This window comes from Dipodomys spectabilis, unplaced genomic scaffold, assembly GCF_019054845.1.
Source record: "Dipodomys spectabilis isolate Male_0828 unplaced genomic scaffold, ASM1905484v1 ptg000472l, whole genome shotgun sequence".
NCBI lineage: Eukaryota > Metazoa > Chordata > Mammalia > Rodentia > Heteromyidae > Dipodomys > Dipodomys spectabilis.
The window spans coordinates 663079-672546 of record NW_024871149.1 but is presented as its reverse complement, the minus strand read 5'-3'; positions in this window follow the sequence as shown (position 1 = coordinate 672546).

Below are 9468 nucleotides of genomic sequence, written 5' to 3'. Positions count from 1 at the left end.
CATTGTTACCCTTTCCCTTCCTTGTTGTTGTCCAACTATCCCTTCCATCCCCCAGCTCTCACATTCCTATCTCCCCACCCCTCACTGCATGAAGTAATAAAGTTCATTTACAATATACTGTCTTGTGAGTATGTTTGTTGCAATGTGTCATCCTGTGTCCTTGTTTCACCGTTTTATAATTCTCCTTCCCCTCCCCAGCTTAAACATGTATATACAAGATGCAGGGTATCAAAACTGAGTAGAGTGACAAGAGGGGATATGCAATAGGGGAAAGAACATACAAAGGAAACAACAACAAAAATGAATATAATGGCATTGTACGTTTACAACAGTAACAATAAAGACAGAACACTCAAACATGTCCTTTATTGTCGAGGTAATTATTACAGTTAATGTTCTTATCACTTTTGGAACTTTGCAAAATGTTTGGTAGCATTCAGTGTGGACTGATATGTTCAATATTTGTTAAATCTATCTACTCATAAGGTACCTGACAGCTCTCTTCTAAAGAAAAAAAGGCAGTCTTCTACAGCTTGGTTCCAAACCATTTGTATTTTTTCCTTGTACTAAGAATACTGACTGAAGCCTGGTGCTGGGGGCTCACACATAGCTATAATCCAAGCTACTCAAGAGGCTGAGATCTGATGATCGCGGTTTAAAGCCAGCTTGGGCAGGAAAAGTCCATGAGACTGGTATCACCAATAAACCACCAGAAAACTGGAAGTGGTGCTATGGCTCCAGCCTTGAGCTGAAGAGTTGAGGGACAGCACCCAGGCACAGAGTTCAAGGCCCACGACCACCACCACCACCAATAACAACAACAAAAAGAATACTGACTCAAAATGCAATAGTATTAAGCAGTCTTAAAGTTAGGCTCAAGTCTAACATTTTGGTATTATCTTAGATGCCAACAGCCTTCTCATCTAATGAGCCATGTGTCCTCAGAATGTTAACCAAATTTCTTAGTTTATTTACACAGTTACTATAAGTATGTATTTTCTCATCTATCTTTCTTTCATTTTACCACAGAATCTGTATATATCCTTTATGTCATACTTGAATACAAATGCCTTTGGAAGATATTTATTAATTGATGTATATTAATTGTACGAAGAAATCTTATTGAAATACTTTACACACTCTCATATTGACCAAGGGCCTGATTAAACTTTTTTTTCTCCATTCCATTGCCCTTTATTTTTCAACTGTTTTCTGTGAATTTCTTTCTGCTAACTTCAAACATCGTCAAAATTTTAAAGTGCTGTTCACCCACCATCATTGAAAATTATACAATGCTGAATATAAAAGCAAAAATCAAAATAAATGGAGACATATAATTTTTGTGGATTGGAGGATACAATTGAGCCAAGATATAAATTTTCTCCTCCCCTATTTGTTGGTCATTCGTGGGTTTTGAAATCTGGTCCTGGGCACTTACCCAATGCATTTCAGCTCAAATGAGTGCTCTAATGGTTTTCTGGTGGTTAATTGGACATAAGAGTCTTACGGACATTCCTGCTCCAGCTGGTTTTGAACCACAATCCTCAGATCACAGCCTCCTATGCAGTTAGGATTACAAGTATGAGCCAACATCGTCCAGCTTCACAGTTTTATTTATGTTTATGACAACTTCTAAAAAACACCTGACCAGCACTCTGACTCATTCACAAAGGAAAATAAAATGGAATATATTTCTCTGTCCAATATTAAAGCTGTTAGTATAAAATTGTTATATTTGGAGAGGAAAATTTTACAGCTTAATGGGTCTGTACAGCACCAGATTAGCTCCACATAAATATTATCAAGGAATATTTAATAAGGGGTAAAACCAAACATTTGTGGAATGACATTCTTTTGAATAAGTGGTGATAGGGTAGACAATATTGGGGAGAATTAAAAAGTAAACATTGACTTAAACATAACAATTTATTCAAATATTAACTTCAAGCAGGATTAAAACGTGGCATATAAAACAAATCGAGTGATGTAAATGTAAAACAAAGAAAGATGTCTTGACAATTTTGGAGATGAAGCTTTCTTAAATTTGGCATTAAAATTATAGGTAAGGAAAACAATATAGTAGAACTCAATGAAAGTGTAAAATAATTTGGTCTGTGAAAGCTCATATACAAGTAGTGAATAGAAGTTGGAATCAGGTGGCTCATGTATCTCATCCTAGCTACTTGGGATCCTGTGATTTAAGTTTGCTGTTTGAAGCCAGCCCTCCACAAAATAAAGTCCTTGAGAATATTATCTCTGATTAATCAGCAAAAAGCCAGAAGTGAGGCATGACTGAAATGGTAAATTTTTAACAAATTGCAAGAAATTTCAGGGACCCTGAGTTCAAGCCCCAGGACCATACATGCATGTAGAAAAGTAATAGTAGTAATACTGGTAGTGATGATGATGATGATGTTTATGATTATAATGATGATGAGGTGTACCCATATTCAAGGATAAAACATGTATAAATCTTATACAGAAGAATGCCTCAAATCTAGATTCTACATAGAACCCTCAAAACCTAATGTTAAAAAGAACATCAATTAGAAACCAGCAAAGTATATCTTGTGAAAAATAAGCACAAGAAAACCATCATCAGTCGCCAAATAAGTGCATATTAAAACCAAAATGACATCATAAAATATGTATAAGAATTACTTCACATAATACAATAATGACCATACTAAATGTTATCTAGAAACAGAGAAAATGGATGCTGGCAGAAATGTCAAATGCGAAATCCACTTCTGAAAACATTTGACAGGTTCTTAGCATATGAAATAAGCAAATACCCACAGTATAACAGAATAATTGATCTTTCCAGGCTTTGTCTCATAGAAATAAAATGTAACATTCACCCAAACGCCAAAACACAGAGGATTATAGCAGCATTATTTCCTCTAGTCAAAGAAAAGGAAATCAATTCAGGCTTTCCTCAAGTGAATGGGAAACGAATTGTGCTACATTCTCTAATAACAGAACCAAAAGGCAACTCGAGTTAAGGCATACAATAACTGAGAATAATCTACCATAGATTTGATGGCAATCATGTTTATTTATTGCATGATCTAAAAGTCGGAGAAAAAAAATGTGTTGTTGCCAGGATAAAACAGGTTTTGGATGGAAAAAAGAGAAGTGGTGGGTTTAATTATAAAAGGGAAACATGAGACAATTATTTTTGGTAAAGAAATGTATCTGTAAATACTGGATATTAATATAGATTTGATAAAATTATGTTGGACTTAATATGTGCACAAAATAAATTAACTGTTCTGCATAAGGTACTTGAGACATTAATGTTCTATTTGTGATGTCATACTAGAAGTATTTAAATAAATTGGAAAAATATTCAAGGGATTTATCTATGTTCTTATAAGGTCATAAAGATCCATACTAACCTCGATAGAATTTAATATCTAGAAAACAGAAGTCAATATTGAATGTTTACATTGAAAAATAATGTGGGTCCAAGCTTGAGATGAAATATACCTTGCTAATTAGAAGGCGGAGATTTAGAAGACTGATATGAGGGCCAGTTCTGAAAAACACAAATTCATGAGGAACTACAAAAACAAAGAAAGCTAGATATAATGAAATTTTCTGATATCTCACGTTTGTGGAAACCATAGGTAAGTGATCATTACTCAAGGGTGGCTTGGCCTGAAAAATAATCTAAAGTGGTTAGAGCCTTAGCAACAAAAATAAGTCTGTAGCATGCTTCCCTTTTATAATTAAACCCACTACTTCTATTTGTCCCAACTTGTTAAAACAGGAGTGGTTATAAACAAAAGTACTGGTCTGAAGCCTCAATATAAGGAACTCAGTCTATGTGGGCCAAACAGTCCCTAACATGAGGTTTTATTTAAATTAACAAGCATTATTTTAGATTTTGCATAGTGGGATGTTGCATAGTCACAGGCAAGGTCTGCTAAGTCAGGTAATCCAATCTACTCTTTCACATGTTACCCAATAGCCTGGTTTCAATAAAAATGACTACAAGGAGATTGTACAAATGAGACTGCCACTTTTCCCTTTCATGAATCAAAATTCTGTGAAATGATTTCTGTCTTCCAGATGTTTACATATTTCTCATGATCTTTTCTACTATTTTGTCATCATTATTCATGTTCATATTACTTTTTGTTGTTGTCTTTTGTGTACATGCCATTTGTAGGGCTGGAACTCAATGTTTTATGGTCTTCCTTGAATTTTTTGCTCATAGCTTTTTTTTTGTCTATTTCTTTTGCTCTAATTTTTTGCTCTACTCCTTGAGCCACATTCTCACCTTCTGCTTCTTGCTGGATAATTGGAGATAAGTTTTCTCACATTTTTGTCTGTTTGGACTGACATTGAACTAAAGTATTCAGGTCTTAGCCTCCTGAGTTTCTAGGATTCTACACATGAATGGCTAACACCAATCTTTGCTTTACTGTTATTTTAATTATGTGATAGAGGAAAGTGGAAGTATATTTGTGGTAAGGGTGCAATTTTCAAATACAAGTTTGAATCAACTTGATATAATGTAATTGTTATCAATTTTAACAGTTAAATCAATGAATATTACACATTCCCAAAGAAATATAATTGAAAACAAAACGCAGAATTGTTTACTTAAAACAAGAAATAGAACCATGAATTTCACTTTACAATTAATTTTTATATAACTTTAATTAGCAGACTTCCATGACTAAAAGTTAATATATTAATTTTATACTACAAGAAAAAAAGTGATCATAGTTAAGAATAGATATTTCATCACAGCGAGAAGATAAGTTTTTGAGCATTCTCACTAAAAAGAAATGTTACATGCTGAAATTAATGGATATAGTTGCTCATGCTTGTAACCCTAGCTACTAAGGAGGTTGAGAGCTGAGAATCATGGCTCAAGGCCAGCCTAGGCAAGAAAGTCTGTGAGTATATTATCTCCAATGAGACAAAAAAACTGGAGTGGCTCAAGTGGTAGAGCACTAATCTTGAGCTGAAGAACTGAGGGACAGTGTCCAGGTCCAGATTTCCAGCCCCCAAACTGACAACAATTAAAAATAAACAGTTAAAAATAAACCGTACTTTGAAATAAATGTTAAAATATATATTCTAAAAATTTTTTTAAAACCTCACTAGATATACTAGTTTATATAAATAGATAGAAGTGTTTTCTGGTTTTAGTTGTTATTGAACAAATTGTGTAAATCACACATTTCTTATTCAAATCATATTTGTAGGTTTATACACTTATATGCCATAAGTATAACTAACAGATATGTGATCGGCAGTGCTGTTTTAGGAATCTCCCTTGGCATTCTAACATTAACACTTCTCCCCTGAAATCGATATGCCCTCCAATCTTGTCAGAAGTTTCAACTCATTGGAGCAGAAAAGTATAAGCCATAATCATTGTTTGGAAAAACTGTAACATTTTACATGTATTTCACTTCGTTTAAGAACCAAAACATTTAAGTCATCTGAAATATGCCAATAATAGCAAAATATCTTCTGAGCTTTTTAGTCTCTTAAGAGATGAAAATCTTTAAATATACATCTAATTTTTTCTGCCTAACATCCTATATCTTAGGAAGATCTTTTTGTGTAATCCTGTGTTCCTGATTAGAAGACCGGAATAAAGGTAATAATGAAAAGAGCCAAGGAAAATACTTGAAAAAATTTAAAAGCAATCGCAGACACTCCTGTTTTAATCAGTTTCAATGAGAATATACCTTAAAGTATCACGTTTTTTTTAATCATTAAAGAGCAATAATTAAACTTTAATTAGCAGTGAAGAAGGGAACAGAAAACTGTGTTTGAAGACAGCTTGACTTTGAATAATTCAACATAAGCATAATGGCTTTATGTTGTTTTTTCTATGTAATTACCAAAATAATAAAGAGCAACACCCAAAGGCAGGAAAACACCTAAAAAGCAGTAAACTTTTGTATATAAAATAATTGTGATGGTCTAACTCTTTCAAAGTCAGGCTTGGAAAGAGGAAAACTGTATTTGTTTTAGTGTGAACAATAAAAAATATAAAAATCCTCTATTAATGTTTTACATATGTATCTTGACTAGGATGATTCGTGTTGGAGAAGAGGAAAGATATGAAAAAGTTCAAAATTGTTTGACTATTCCCCAACAACATTCTTATTTATCAGCTATAGCAACACAAGTAGCCTTGGTTACTCTTAAAATCATGCTTGTTTACATTTAGAAGCATTATTTTTTGCTGGGTTATAAGCTGCAAACGCTTGAGTATTAATAACGAGTCATTTCCTAAGAGAGGAAAGTTGCTGTGAAAACAAACATAAAATATCAAAGACAGCATAGTGGAAACTATTTTGTAGCTATATCACAACCTGTAGGTGTAGATTTTGTTTCCCATGGTTCCAGGGAACCATTTTTGTTATCTTCTTTGTCACTGTTTAGTGATCCTATATCATCCTATACCATCCTGGGAATGCTGTATCTTTACTAGATTCTCTAATTTCTGTTGGAAAATTAGGAAGGATGGAAAATTGAGTTTCTGTTTCTGTTTTACTTTATTTTATAACAGTTTAGAAACTGTAACTGAAAATGACATTAATTATCTTTATAATATTAGGAGGCAGATTTCATTTCCATATTCTTACCCTAGCTTTATACATAACTTTAGTACTTTGATCCCCAAACGTGAAACTAAAGATAGAGAGTTTCTTATTTAAATATTATTTAGAATTTGAAGACTTCATTAATGCAAGGCCCTTCGTATTATATCCTTCATACATGTGTACAAAGCCAGTGGCAAATTTTTCTTATTCTCAGAAACTAGGATATGTGATGTCTCTATACTTGCAATCAGGAAAAGGCTGTAGCTGAGTTAGTTTACTAAACCAAATATGCTGTAACAAATTTCTACAAGTTAATTGGCTTGAATAATCCGTATTTATCATTTTACAGTTCTAAAGGACAGAAATCTAAAAGAAGTCTCACCACATTAAAATCTAGCCACCTACAGGGCTAAAAGAATTTTTAGATGATTCTAGTGGAAAGGCATTTACAACCTATTCCGCTTTTCAGAAATTCAGAATCTGGGTTGTTGTCTTTTCCTTTATCTTCTCATGTAGCATCTTTACATCTTTCTGATGGTTCTTACCTGATCATTTCCCCTTTGAAATATAGCTGGGATTTTAAGTACCCATTTGAGTTATACTTCCCCCATCTGGTAATTATTCAAATTCGTGTTCCTTGAGTAATGAGAGATGAATATTTTACAAATATATATATACATATATATATATACACATATATATATATATATATGTATATATATATATGTATAGTGCATATCTACATTTGAAGGATTAGACATTTAGGGGATGAGAGGCATTATTGGAAGGTATTTTACTGACAACCACAATGAGTTTCTAGCACTTTTTTCTACTATAACTTGTTATCCGTTCATTAATTTTGAACAACATATTTCTTCAATGAAATATCACTAGAAAAAAATTAGTTCCTGAAAGCAATTAATCCTGATTAAAACATTGTCCTGTACTAGAAATCCTAGATGCAAGAGAGCAGCTCCTGAAACAGTTCTGGCACTATCACTTTTATACATTCTGCTACAATCTGCTCTTTTCAAGAGTTGATTGTTATTATTGTGGAATTATGGTTAATATTTATTTGACTGCTATTTTTAAATAAATCACCACCCAATATTGGTTCTCTTTTTGTAACATTTTGTGTCTAATCTATTTCTGAAACACAGCTATTTGAATTACGTGAACTGCTTATTGAAGTTGAATCAGTGTGGAGAGGAAAAGAAAATAGATGTCTCTGTAGGTATGTCACATTAAAAATGTACCTACAAGCTATTTACCTTAAAATCATCTATTTTTCATTATGTTTAGATTCTGATAGAATTTAGCCTCTCAACTCACACAGTGTTAATGCAGTTTTATTTCATGCCTCTCAAAAGCAAACCACAAATTACTATTTAATTAAATTTTATCTTTTTAGTTTTAGAATTTTTCTTTAGCAAACTATATTTTTTAAAAAGTTAGCCAAGGCAAATGGTTTATTAGATATTTGCATTCATGTTCAGACTCTATGGTGGAAGCCAGAAAGAGAAAAAAATTCATGTTTTTTTTCTTCCTTGAGGCACTCTTAGTTATCATTCATCTAATTCTGAAAGAATGAAATTCTTGATTTGAAGCCTTTTCCTTGATATCCACAGCGTGTCATTCTTCCTTTATTAATAGAAGAATTTGGAGAAAGCATGAGAATTCACACTAGGAAAATGGGGAAGAGGAAAAGAGAAATAGAATTCTAGATATTTTGTTCTTCCTCATCTCAATCACACGGTCTGGATAATGATTAAGGATATTAGATGCAAGGGTCTAGAGTGATTACCCCCATCTATAGAAAAAATATAACCTCATATGTGATCACATGGAGAATCCTTATTTATTAAAAATTGTAGTAATTTCCAACAGGAAATGTTATATATTTGCTTAGTTCTTGTTTAGTATTTGTTAAATTCTGATGTGCTATAGTGAATAATCATAAAGGTATACAAGAATGATAAGAAACTAACATCTTAATATCATATTCTAATATTAGCTTAATTCTGCCTGAGTTATCTCTATGAGGCTGTATTTGAGTTTTGCCTCAATTTCACATGCTATCTTCTTCCAATATATAAGTTGAAATAAGACTCCTTCTGAAAATATGCTATTTTTATAGCTAAGGGAATACAAGTCAGCTATTAAACACAGACAATGAGACAGAAATCTTCCCCTAGAAATAGACTTTCACCACTTCTGTTTCATTTTTGTAAACGGAAGTAAGTCACATGACCCATCTTGACATTGCAGAGTAGAAGTAAATCTCACCTACAGGAAGCTGATGCAGGACATACAGTAAAATGCCCAGATATGCAACACTTGAGATAAAGAGGAAAAAAAAGAGAACTACAGTATAATCAATCATACTTGCTATCATATGTCTCTGCAAGAAGGAAGCTATAATGTTCCTTTGTTTCTAAAATTACTGAGATCGTCAAATCATGTCTTTTATGCTTGGATGTTACAGGAATTAGAGAACATTTTGATCCTGAGAGAGCATCAAATCTCAAAGAAAGTTGGAGTAAGCATTTCAATTCCACTTTTTGTTCTCCAAGAAAAGAAACCATTTTATAGACAATACTTTATACTTTCTTACCTAGTATCATTTTTTTTCCAGAAATGGATTTTGTTAATATATATGATTATCCACCAGAATAAATGTCATCATTTATTTTCATCTTGTGCAGACAGTATAGTCAATTAGATGTAAGTGGGAGTTCATCAGTAGCACTTTTTAAAAATGCAAAAAATGTGGACAGGGAGCCAATATACATATTTTTCCACCATCACCTTCCACATCTTCCTTCTTCCTTCCTAGGAAACACACCCTATCAATAAAAGGCTTAGATATTTGGCTTGTGACCTTGAA